General features: G+C 37.2%; 1 protein-coding gene across 1 annotated transcript in view; it reads left to right on the top strand.

The window, feature by feature from the left end:
* Positions 1-10,757, top strand: part of LOC127436252 (beta-1,4 N-acetylgalactosaminyltransferase 1-like) — a 33,111-nt gene extending 22,354 nt beyond the window's left edge. The window contains exon 12 of the mRNA XM_051690292.1: positions 10,395-10,757. The gene's annotated coding sequence lies outside the window, so the exon portion shown is untranslated. The remainder of the gene's footprint in view (positions 1-10,394) is intronic.
* Positions 10,758-13,422: the final 2,665 nt, after the last annotated feature.

Genomic DNA, 13,422 nt, shown 5'->3' with positions numbered 1-13,422 from the left:
ATCGCGCCAAAATCAAACAAAGGGAGTCCAAAACAGACTACAGATCCATGAAGCCTTGCCCTCTAAATGATCGAGCTCTCAACTCCTATTGGATGAGGCACACAACAGAACGTCCCTCAAACATGACATCATCAGGACTTCAAATAATTCTGAAATGCTTCCAAAGTGGCTTCCAGCGACTTAGTTCACCGAATACGGACGTAGCTTTTTGCTGCTCTTCGGTGCAGCCTCATGGCATAAGGAAGTAATGTCCGACTTGAAACTGTAGCCATACAATCTCCATCTCGCTGGACGAGTTGAGATTACTCTGTGTTCAACCGAACACTCTAACGGATCCGAAGGAGACCGCCGAGCAATTCGCATCTTCATCCGTTGGCCTACAGAAGTGAAGAGATTAAAGATTTCTCTTCCATCTTCAATCAAGTTGACATTTCTGAGTTCTCTGCCAGCCCGCCGAGAATCAACAGCCGTACCGCCCTCTGAGAATCAACAGCCGTACCGCCCGCCGACAGCGCAAGGAAACGACCTCTTATCATCACACGAGCCTCAAGGAACCGGGTCAAAGTTAAAGGACGGAGGAAAACACATTCTACCTGTGTCCTCATGCGATTCAAGTAAGAGGTTACGTCTGGGCAGAGATAGAATATTATAGTGTGTTATTCTTGTGTTTCAAGGATTTTGCTTGTACAGTTTACGGACCGCCATGTCCGCTAATTATTAATACTCAGGGTATTAATTATCACGAATTTGTTTTGCTGTATTGTGGTCCAACCAAATTGGACTGTTGTGCATTTTCGCCATCGCGGGTGAGACAGCAACTGAGTTCATCCATTAAAGAGTCAAATAACAAGGGACGTTTACGAAACCGCGTCTCTGAGTGATGAACACGGCTGTTTTATCTCCAGCTATCGCGAAATCAGCTTTCGGGCTGTCACTTAATCATCTCTCTCTCTCTCTATCTCTCTCTCTCTCTCTCTCTCTCTCTCTCTCTCACTAACCACACTGACACACACACACACTGTCACACACACACACACACCTTATGTGTTATAGGATTATTTTTATTTCCATATCTAATCATGTTACTGTTTAGTTTGTAGTTGTAAGTCGGAAGTTTATTGACTGCATTGTATTAATTATTAATTGATATTACTGCATAAATAAACTTTTGTTTATATTACAAAGAGAAGTGTTTTGGTTTGTTTTGCATACACCTGTGTCATGCTGACGGGATGTCAGTGCTCGGATTCAAACCTTCATTTATTGTTTTTTTCCCGAAAATCGATATTCTTCGGGTGTCGATTTTCCTAAGAAAACAATCTAATATTGAGACTGTTTTAATATTCGGTTATTAGTCCCTGATTTCAGGGTGGTGCCCCATCAATGTTAATCCTTATTAATATTCTATTGATTTTTGATAATTGATAATTATCTTTGATTGAATTTGAATGATCAGTAAGCTAGTGTTAACTTTAATGTTTCATCGACGTTAACAATTAACGATTATCTTTGATAACTGTTGATTTTAGAGGATTAAAAAAAGCTAACATTGATTCTCATCAATGTTCTATTGATTTTTGTAATTAATAATTGCTAATAACCAAACTTGCTCCTAAACGTAGCACACTACATTTACTGGAGTCCCATATGAGGTTTTAATGAGTTAGATCCAATTAATTAATTTAAATATTGATTAATAACTACAGAAATAATTATTAATTATTTCTGATAGTAACACTGATCTAAACAACCAGTAAAGCCCTACAATAACCTTCCTTCTTTTTATGGGGTGCCACAACCCATTCACATTCCACGTGGAGAGAGACAATCCACTCATACTAACATTTGACATTTTGACATATTAGAAAAAATAGATTGTGTGTCAAAAACAAAATGATAAAGACCGCACTCCAACATTAGAGCAACAAACAAACCCCGAACTTCCCCCAGAACAAAAAAAACTGAAAAAAGAAAAAGGTACGCATTAAACCCATGCACGACAGCGCCAACTGGCATCCATCCCTCTAAACTCAAACAGTCCATGTATGCCTACAAGAGTCCCCACGACAACTTTGCCATCGGATTGCTCAAGTCCGGTGCTTCTATACAAATTTTGTGAGACAGAATTACACAACAGGAAATAATCTATAAAACAAACTCCAGCCAAATGGCAGGATAAACACAAAGACGTATAGATTAATCCACATAACTATTCCAAAGGTGTGTTCCTCCACAAAACAAACTCCAGCCTCTAGGCGGAACCAGCACAAAAAGAAACAAAAAAGGCACCCAGTTTCCTCGGATAGTCAAGTGAATGTTCAGTGAGTTAGGCTCACTCGGCTGTTACATGAGTGCAAAAAAATCCCCTAATCACTCCAATGTTTTGCAAGAAATATTCCACAGAACAAACTCCAACCAATATGAGGCATAAGAACAAAGAACATGCAGGTTCATCCACAAAATGTCCAGAAGGAGTGTTACTCCACAAAACATACTCCAGCCGCTAGGCGGAACCAACACAAAAAGAAACAAAGGTGCTCAGTTCCTCGGACGAACAAGAAAATGTTCAGTGAGTCAGGTCCACTCGGCTGCATAGACAGTATCACACAATAACTTACTTATTCCATTGACTTTTTGAAGGACATTGCTTGCTGTGGGCATGTAAATATTTTGCGGCCATCCTTAGTATCTATTCTCAATTTGGCTGGGAACATTAGTGCAAAAGCGACCATATGTTGATATAAGAGTTTCTTGGATTCCTTGAATTGATCACGTTCCTTTCTTGTCGAATTTGCAAAGTCTGGGAACAAGAAAATGCTGTGGTTCTTCCAAGAAAGCCTTCCTTTACTCCTCACCTCGCGTAACACACAAGCTTTATTGGATGATCTCAGAAATTTGGCCAGAATTGATCGGGGCCTGGCGGATCTCCGAGCCGGAACCCTGTGAGCTTGCTTGATTTCGAGCTTATGGCCTGTTATGTCGAGCAGACTTGGGAAGAGCTCGTCTAAGAATTTCACCATATCTCGGCCTTCTTCGTTCTCAGGAATTCCAACAATTCAGACATTGTTTTGCCATTACAGTGAACCTTTACACCCCTAATTACTAATGTAATAGAGCTGTTCAGCTGTGACATCGATTTGTAAGCGAGCCCGGAAGTCTAATTTGCCATGGGTTCCCTCTGGATTTTCCTATGGGTTTTATAATGGGGTTTTTGAACTTATGTGTAAAATAAGGTCTGTGGTAAACATTACTTGATGATACATGGATTTTTTTTTTTTTTACAACATAAATTACACACAGTCATACCTCAAACATGAATTTTGAAGCAGCCGTGCATTTAAAAAAAAAGTATGTAGTTCAATACGGCTTCAAAATTCACGTTTGAAGTATGACTGTGTAAAACCCATAGGAAAGTCCCGAGGGAGCCCATGGCGAATTGTCTTCTGGGTTTGTGTACTACAAGCTTAACATCTCTATTACATCCTCCATTGTATTAACATGTTTTAGCACAATGTGTGGACTTTTCAGATGACCCCATACCCAACATAGGCAAAATTTCGTACTTTATGTTAAATTAATCTTAAACGATCTGGAACGTTTTTGCCGTGACACCATCTGACCAGCTTAAATAAGGGACAAGTCGCGTCCTGTACTGATTAGATACAGCACGCATCATTTTAACTTTAAATACGGGACGATCCTGTATTTTACGGGAGGGGTGGCAACCATTGATCTACAGTGCATCTTTTAGCTGGTTTCAGCAATGAGGAATGCAAAATAATTCATGTCAAAACTGTAGTTGCAGTGCACTGAGCTCTGTGGAACTAAGTAGCTAGCTAGCTAACCAAGCTAACATGATAAGTTAAATGCTACTGAACCATAGCTGACTTGTAACATTTAACAATCTCAATTTAACTCTGTCTGTGGGTTTTCAGATGCCTCTCAAAATTTGACGTTGTTGATGAAGCGTTTGTAATTTTTAAACCACAGGATCTACATGTTGCAATCCTTTTTTTGCCTTTGATATTGTATTCTTTATATCCAAATGGAATTTCCTTGGTAACATTTTGGCTGTGTCATCCAAGAATAGGAATGCGCAATCTTCAAACTCGGTCCTACTCTCGTGGAAGTCGATTGGTTGGTTCTCTGATTGGTTGAATGTGGACCATGGAAATGCAGATTAAAAAAAAAAAAAAAACTGTTTATTGGGGACATTTTACAACTCAAGTACAACTCTGATCTTTGGATTTAGAAGGTATAAAGTATTTCCAAGTCAGAGGGTTCGAGTCCAAGTCAAGTCACAAGTCATTGTTGTCAAAGTCTAAATCAAGACTAGGATCATATTTGTAATCAAGCAGCAGGAATGTGTTTGGATTAGGTGGCATTGTAAGGCAAAGATCACTGAGCAGGTCCTCACAATGCTTAGTTTTTGACAGGGTTGCACAACATTTAGTATTAAAGAGTTTTCTAACTTTCTATTCATGTTGTGAAATTGTTAGTATTATTAGCAACACCCTATGCAATGTTGAATGGACTACTTGCACAACTGCTTCCGTGTTCTACTTACTATGGCTCAGGTGTTTCCCTCAACAATGTTCAGTGGACCTACAAGATTTATTCATGGGAAGGCAGATTATTTCTACATTTAGAGCTGTCAGTTCATTAAAAAATTTTTTTTTAAACACATACAGTGCAAGAAAAATTTGTGAACCCTTTGGAATAACCTGCATTTATGTAGATCCTCACTGTGCACTATATTAGGAACACTATGGTCCTAATAAAGTTCCCAATGTGGTCTTCTGCTGTTGTAGTCCATCCGCCTCAAGGTTCGATGTGTTGTGCATTCTGTGATGCTATTCTGCTCACTACAATTTTACAGAGTTGTTACCTGAGTTACCGTAGCCTTTCTGTCAGCTCGAACCAGTCTGGTCATTCTCTGTTGACATCTCTCATCAACAGGGTGTTTCCATCCACAGAACTGCCATTCACTGGATGTTTTTTGTTTTTGGCACCATTCTGAGTAAATTCTAGAGACTGTTATGTGTGAAAATCTCAGGAGATCAGCAGCTACAGAAATTCTCAAACCAGCCCGTCTGGCACCAAAATTCATGCCACGGTCGAAATTCCCCATTCTGATGGTTGATGTGAAATTTAAGCTCCTGAGCCATATCTGCATGGAATGATACATCGCGGTTCAAAAACGTGATGATTCACATTGTGGAGATGAGACGGTTTTTATTATTATTAGTATTATTATTATTATTTTTTAGCGTCTGTTCTATCCAATACATGCAACGTCCTACGCCTACGGAACACGGGCATACAAATGGAAATTGCTTAATTGCACACAAGGAGCCCCGTATCTGGAAAAAGGATGTTTAATTAATTGCCCTGTAGGGCTTTACTGGTTGTTTAGATCAATATTACTATCAGAAATAATTAATAATTATTTCTTTAGTTATTAATTAATATTTAAATTAATTAATTGAATCTAACTCATTAAAACCTCATATGGGGCTCCAGTAAATGTAGTGCGCTACGTTTAGGAGCGGGTTTGGTTATTAGCAATAATTAATAATAATCAAAGATAATGATTAATTATTAAAATCAATAGAACATTGTTGAGAATCTTTTTTTAATCCTTTAAATCAACAATTATCAAAGATAATCACTAATCATTAACACTGATGAAACATTAATTAAAATTAACACTAGCTTATTGATCATTCAAATTCAACAATCATCAAAGATAATTATCAATTATCAAAAATCAATAGAATATTAATAAGGATTAACATTGACGGGGCACCACCCTAGAATCAGGGACTAATAACCAGATAGTATAACAGTCTCAATATTAGATTGTTTTCTTAGGAAAATCGACATCCGAAGAATATCGATTTTCGGGAAAAAAAAACAATGAATGAAGGCTTGAATCCAAGCACTGACATCCCGTCAGCATGACACAGGTGTATGCAAAACAAACCAAAACACTTCTCTTTGTTTTATCACTCAGAGATGCGGTGAACGGCTCGTAATCCATCCGCCGTGGTCGTTGGTTCTTTAAAGGATAAACTCAATGTGCCAGTCTCACCCGCAGTGGCGTAAATGCACAAACAGTCCAACGTGGTTGGACGACAACACAGCAAATCTCCTTCATGGTAACAGTAAGTTACAGTAATACCTTGAGTATTATTAGCAGCAATGAGTGGACTCGGCGGTCCACAAACTGTACAAGCAATAACCTTGATACACAAGAATAACACACTATAATAATCTATCTCTTCCCAGATGTAAAACCTCTTACTTGAGTTGCGTGAATACATGGGTAGAATGTGTCTTCTTCACTTCTGCAAGCAAAAGGGGGAGACGCATATTGCTCAGGTCTCCTTCGGATTCGTTAGCGTGCTCGGTGGAACACATAGAATCTCGTCTCATCCAGCGAGATGGAGATTGTATGGCCAATGTTCAGGTACATACATTACTTCCTTGGGCAGCGAGACTACACCTGGGAGCAGCAGGGCTACAATATGGCGAATGGTGAATATTGTCGCTGGAAGCAAAGCTTAGGAGGAATCTCCGGGGTTTTGTACTCTCGATGACATCATGGTTGAGGGACGCGTTCTGTCATGCATTTCATCCAATAGGAGTTGAGAGTTCGATCCTTCAGAATTTCACACCTAGGTGTAAAGTGAGCAAGGCTTGATGGGATCTGTATAATGAACCTGAAATCAACGGCAATTGCTAGGTCAAAGCTAACAGCTCAAAATTCTGACACACTTACTTTTAACTCTTACTACTTATTAATAGTCCATCACCTATTCCTTAGCTGAGTAGCATATCTAACTATTGTAACTTAAAAGGAGCACATTCTCAAAATGTTCATCTGTGAGACTATTGCACTTCAGAGGTAAGAATATGATGATATTGATAAGAAAATGATCAAAAAATTATTAACAACAATTATTTACTCCCGTTGCCTTGTTAATATGTAATCATGAAATCTACAAAAAAGTAACTGTAGTCCGATTACGAGTATTTTAAAACGTAATTTAATCCAATTACAAGTCATTTATTTTTTGTAATATGTTACTACCCAGCACTGCAATCCAACATGCAGCGATTGTTGTTTGGAGAAGCAAGGCATTGCGTGTAACATGATGTGTGTCTCCACATGCATGTGAGTAAAAACACGGAAGGATGCGAACAATGAGACAGCTGGCAGGCTTTTAAAGGGGATGCCGTATTGTGATTGGATGAGATGCCTGATAGATGAATTCCGAGATCTTCCTGCTAGAACTACGCTTACATTACCGTAATTTTAGTGTACGGCAAATAAACTGTACTTTAAAATACAGCATACAATCAACTACCGTAATTAATGTTACCGTACAGCAAATTAACTGTATTTTAATATACGGCAATCAACTGACATATTCAATTTTACAGTACGGATTAACAGTAAGTCATTATACAGTATGCTATTTTACAGTAATTGTACTGTATTTCCAGCTTTGGCCACTGGGGACAGTGATTTGAATTTCATTAAAGGAATAGTACACCCAAAAATGAAAATTTGCTGATAATTTACTGATTATTTGCTGAGTTTCTTTCTTCATCAAAACAGAATTTAAGATTTTTAGGATTTCATTTCAGGCCTCCTCCTTTAAACAATGCAAGTGAATGTCCTCCAGTTTTTGACAGTCCAAAATGCATATTTAGGGTGCATCAAAATAATCCACATGACTTATATACTTATATAAGTATTGTTTTGTTTCTAAAAATAATCAATCGTTTGGGTTCAGAAGAACTTTATTTGTCGACTGGAGTCATGTGGATTATTTTGATGCACCCTAAATATGCATTTTGGACCGTCAAAAACTGGAGGACATTCACTTGCATTGTTTAAAGGAGGAGACCTGAAATGCATAATCAATGCATAGAGGCACCACACAAAGGGGTGCACGGAATCATCCCAAAGGGGGCGTTCTGTTGGTGAAACATTCAAGCAAGGGGATGCCAAGCGATATTACACAAGCATGAGTGCTGTCTAAATATCCAGCACACTCTCATAACGAAACATCATGCTAGCTGCTTTTTGCCAGCACCACCAAAATGTCTACCTTGTGTGTTAGACATCAAACTGAAAAACACTTGTTGACAGGCAAGCATTAGAGATTTTATTTTACCATTGAACTTGATGACACTAGAGAAAACAAGTAAAGGTAGAAGACAAGCAAAGACTTTTACAACCCCACAGAATTTGTTTTCTTAGCCTTTTATTTTAGGCAGGGTACCAGGATCTATGGAGGCTGATATCAGCTACTTTTAGTGCCACGTTCTGTAATACAGGACAATTAAATATAAAAAATAAATAATGAAAGGTTGTAAAGGCTGTAAAATCTACTGTACAGTTGCATTTCAAACAAGTTTTATATCTAGTGATCATAAAAACATTCAATAAAAGTCAAAACAAGTTCGTAATTTAGTAAGAACGTAACTGTTGGCTTAAAGAAAAACTGCTTTCAATCTTACAATGTAATTTTGTAAGAATAGAGGAAATATGGATGCATTCCATATGAGAATCTCATATCGTATGTCTTTCTTGTGACGGTCAAAAGACGTGAAACGGTCGAGTTCACCTACTTAATTTAAATCTCATCTGTTATTCAAACATACAGCATTCTAACTTTATTTATTACTTCTAAAACTACACATTCTCTGTTAATCTGAGGGTGTCACACGTTTTGACACGTTTCAGGTATTCACATAGACAGTTGCACAAACAAAACCATATAGAAATGTGTATGATTCTGTCTTAACAAAAAGTTTTATTTCAAGAAAACAGAAACGCCAACAACTGAATCCAAATGGCACAAAGTAATCGCTGGCAGTGTTCACACCCATTTAGCTGTGGTGGCACTAGGGGGTGGCACAGACCACCCCAAATTGAGACTTGGCCCCTTGTGCCTCCCCTGTCATTTCCTCATATTTATAATCAGGGATTGTAAGTAACTCCAGGCAAATAAAAGTAACAACCAACCTTAACAGCTAATGCTGTAAATTCTCTAGCCAATTTGGTGGGTTATTCTATCAAGCTACAACGTTACATACATTTTCCATAACAGTATTTGAAGAAGAGCGTATCTTGTATTTTTCGTCGGCTGTTAAGAATCAAGCGCAATGTCCGAATTGTTGAATCAAATCTGTTAATTGAATCATTCTTGTTTTTAAATTGTTCTTAATCACTTGGGCAGCTCAAACACAAACTGGATTCATTTGGAGCGGTTTCTCACTCATTAAAACAGTAACCAGTTACTTTAGAACCCATCGAAGAATAAAGTGGAACATTTACCTACAAACTATTGAAGCAAAACCTGCAAATGCATCCATCACACTGTTGGCAGCGATGAAAAAGATCTTTATGAAGTTTAACACCTGCGTATGCAGCTTGAAAACAACTCTGTATACTGTCTGCAGGTACACATTTTTTTCTTTTTTTACCAAAAGAGCATCAATACACTAACACAAAAGTCTTTACATCACTTTGGGTCAAAAGAAAAGGGTGAGGTCCAACTCGGGAATAAATCAGTCTTATGCGCTGGCTCGGTTTCAAGAATGGATAAATAAGTGACACTGTAACTAAGAAAAGACCAACAAAAAAAATGTTTTATTCCTAGCTTTGAGGAAACCGTTGTTTTATTAGATTTAGATACTGATTAAAGTTCCATAACTTTACTTACTTTTATGGACATAATGGCACATCCCTATTCTTCCCCACATACATAATTACAGTCATAATATTATTACATTCTTTATTCTGTTGTGCATGCACAGTACAATGTGTTTTTGTGCAAATCATATGATCTTTGTGTTCTTTCCTGTAAAACATTTAATGGGCAAATAAGACAAAATTCTGAAATATGTAAATTCAAGAAATGCTGAAAAGGATTTAGCCAATTCTTTGCTATGCAGTCCTTTAATTACAAAACAGATAGTTCCAACTCTAAATTCTGATTGGACGTTCAAAGCTGTTGTAATATGATCATAAACTCTTGTTATGATACTCGGCAATGCCAACAGCTTACAGTAACAGTAATGATCTACAGTTTTACTTGGCAGAAGAATTGTTAATTCATTAATTATTAAAAATAAATGTGTCTTTTGTTGAACATTCATGTCTTTTTTCATTGAGTTGTTGCCGTGATTAAGCTTGAACAGAAATATCTGCAGCTTTTTGCAGTTTTTGTAAAAAATATAAAATATAAGTAATTCAAACTGATTAAAAGAAAAAAAAAGAATAAAGGAAACTGGAAGCTGCAAATGTTCTAGAAATGTTTCCTGTCAATACGATCCTGGTCCATCTGGCACATTGTCTTCTTCTTTATCTGCAGAATGTACTCCGCAAACTCACGAACTGCTCCATAACCAGCTGGCCTTTGACAGGTGTATTTAGCAGCAATTAGACTTGTCACAGGTGCATCACAAGGAACTGCATTCAGTCCCACCAGTGACAGGACCTCTGCATCTTCAGAGTCTGCACCTAGAAGAGAACATTGAATCCACAAACATGTTAGCTGGTGTTTACCATTTCAAGTATAATTTACAACTTCAGTTTGTTTGTTTGTTTGTGTTTGTCAATTCATTATTCAGTTCTTATGGCATAGTGTCCCTAAGTGTAGTTAAAAACAATTATTCAATGCATTTTAATTGGTTTTCACTTGTAGTGATTTCTACTCAATTCACCGATGACGTAGTGATTTTTGATACGTGTCACTTAAGGTGTGGTTATGAGTGTATCAGATGACCCCTCCCCCTTTTCAATACGGGGCACCAGTTAAGAATACTATCTTAACAATTTAAGAACACTCCCAAAAGAGCTGTTCGATAATTTAGAAATAATGTAAACTAAAGGGAGTTGGTCAGCTGATTTATCTGAAGGATTTGTGAGAGTCTGGACAACTAGTAGAGTCTTTGATCATCAACACAATGAAGACACAGTTGTAATAAAATTAATGAAATGTATTAACAATAGATATGCAAGAGTAAATACCACAACAATTAATAATGATAATAATGAATAGGCACTGCTAAAGGATAATAAACTAATAACCAAAAAGGAAAGTACTGAATTAAACAATAAAACAAATAAATGATTTGAACACAGAATGGATAAATGCAATGCTGTTGAACTGAATGTAGCAATGGGAGAGAATTGTATGGGAATGCTCCTTATGGGAAACCACCTAATGGCTCTGGCAAAATGGTGATAAATACTGCTTATTTATCATTAAACAATTTATGTTTATTATTTGTAACAAGCTGACCCCAGTTAACTGTTATCTAAGCAAGTTAAAAAAAACATATGCTGCAGGTATAAACTAATGCCAAGGTCTCTAGAAAGAGGTTTGGTAAGTATATATTTACGTTCCACACAGTTGGGTGATCAGTCCGGCAATAGAGACGTCTTCCACTGACGATGCGGTTAGCGTGCAGCGTATAGTGGGAAGGGCGCAGAGTTGCGATGCAGTAGTCGTTGCCACACTGGGCTGTTGGATGCTGAACTGCGGTTGCGCGAAGAGGGTCCTTAAAGAGTGGAATCGTTTAAAACAGGCGAATCATTGAACACTTCCGCGTTCAGGAAAAAGGTGGATAGGCAATGCGCAGCTTATACAGAGAACAAACCACACTCAACGACAGCAGACAACACAAGATAATAATACGTTTTTGTGCTCAAGAGCGCAAACCAGAATGCAGGGATCTCAAAATGTGTTTTTCTAAGTTTAGGTAACTACATTTAACTTGAAACAGCAACCTAAAAATGGTATGTTTATGACGTGACGCAACCAAAGTGAGACGCTACAAAAGCGTCCGTCTGATGCAGGTTGTCATGTGTATTTTGTTGATTCTTGTATTCCAAGAACCAATTCTAGTTCCTGGTTCATGTCATGTGGTTCCCTAGTCATGTGATTCCTGTTTTCCCACCATGTCTTGTTATCATTGGTTCATTGTTTAATTATCTTGTTTAGAGTTCTGTTTGTTCATTGGTTTGTTCTTCCACGTCCATGTATTTAAACCCTCATGTTTTCCATTGTCCTTTGTGATGTACTGTATATGTTTGGTATGCTGTTCTTGTCAGGTCAAGTTCATGTCAAGTTCATGTTTATGTCTAATCAAGTTCATGTTTATGTCTAATCAAGTTCATGTTCATGTTTATGTCTAATCAAGTTCATGTTTATGTCTAATCAAGTTCATGCTCATGTTTATGTCTAATCAAGTTCATGTTTATGTTTCAAGTTTATAGTTACGTTTTTATTGGATTTCAATTTTGTTTAATAAATTGCACTTGGGTTCTTCAATTCGTCTTCATCCTCGTCATTGCCAGTGCCAGAAGTTACGTTACACAGGTGTACACGGACGTGTCCTTTGAAAATCCCTTTTAATAAGTCAACCTCGGACAGATTGACAAATTTTGCAAAATGGATTGCTGTGATCTGTAGGCCAATGACTGGCTTATGTTGAATAATATGATAAACAATATATTGGATTATAAAGCCAATTTTTGTTTTGTCTTATCAATGCTTTACTTTACTATTTACAGTAATGTATTGCATTTTAATTATATGAAATTTATTTTTATATATAATATATACCTGTATTTATTTGAGGGGCTTTCTCAGCAAATATTTACATATGTGATTAATTGCGATTATTTCGATTAATTAATCGGCATACCATGTAATTAATGCAATTAAAAATTGTAATAGATTGACAGCCCTAATTTTAATAATAGTGCTCTGGCTAAACAATCTCTGTTAAAACATGAGTCTCACCCATGAAGGCCACCTCTTACCACCACAGTTTATTTTCTTTCATCAGATGCTCCACTTCAAGCCCTTTCTGCTCCATCCCAAACTTGAAGCCACAGCCAGCTTGCTGGGCAATCTTCTCCTGTAGAGCCCTGGGTACTGGGTCATCCAAATTGGATACAAGGATCACCTAGCAACTCAGAAAAACCTCAGTTAAAGTCAACATGGAACACCCACTTCTCACAATTCAATTAATTCCCAAAGGTTAAAATCTAGTCCCGCCCTACCTTACAGAAATGCAATAAATTTCTCAACTATATATATATATATATATATATATAGATCAGCCACAACATTAAAACCACCTGCCTAATAGTGTGTAGGTTCCAATCATGCCATGGTCCAAATCACTGTCTGGCCTTCTACCAATAATTCATTCATGTATTTGTCTGGATTACAACTTGCATGAGAAGGATCATATTCAATATTCAAATTGTTACAACTGTGCTCGGTTATTTTATAACGAATTTCATGAACCGACAATTCAAAGTTCTTTATATACACAATTAAAAATAAAATGCGTATTCAAATTTGAACCTATTAAAACAGATCA

The sequence above is a fragment of the Myxocyprinus asiaticus genome, chromosome 46, assembly GCF_019703515.2.
Source record: "Myxocyprinus asiaticus isolate MX2 ecotype Aquarium Trade chromosome 46, UBuf_Myxa_2, whole genome shotgun sequence".
NCBI lineage: Eukaryota > Metazoa > Chordata > Actinopteri > Cypriniformes > Catostomidae > Myxocyprinus > Myxocyprinus asiaticus.
This window is presented reverse-complemented; position numbering and strand designations above follow the sequence as displayed.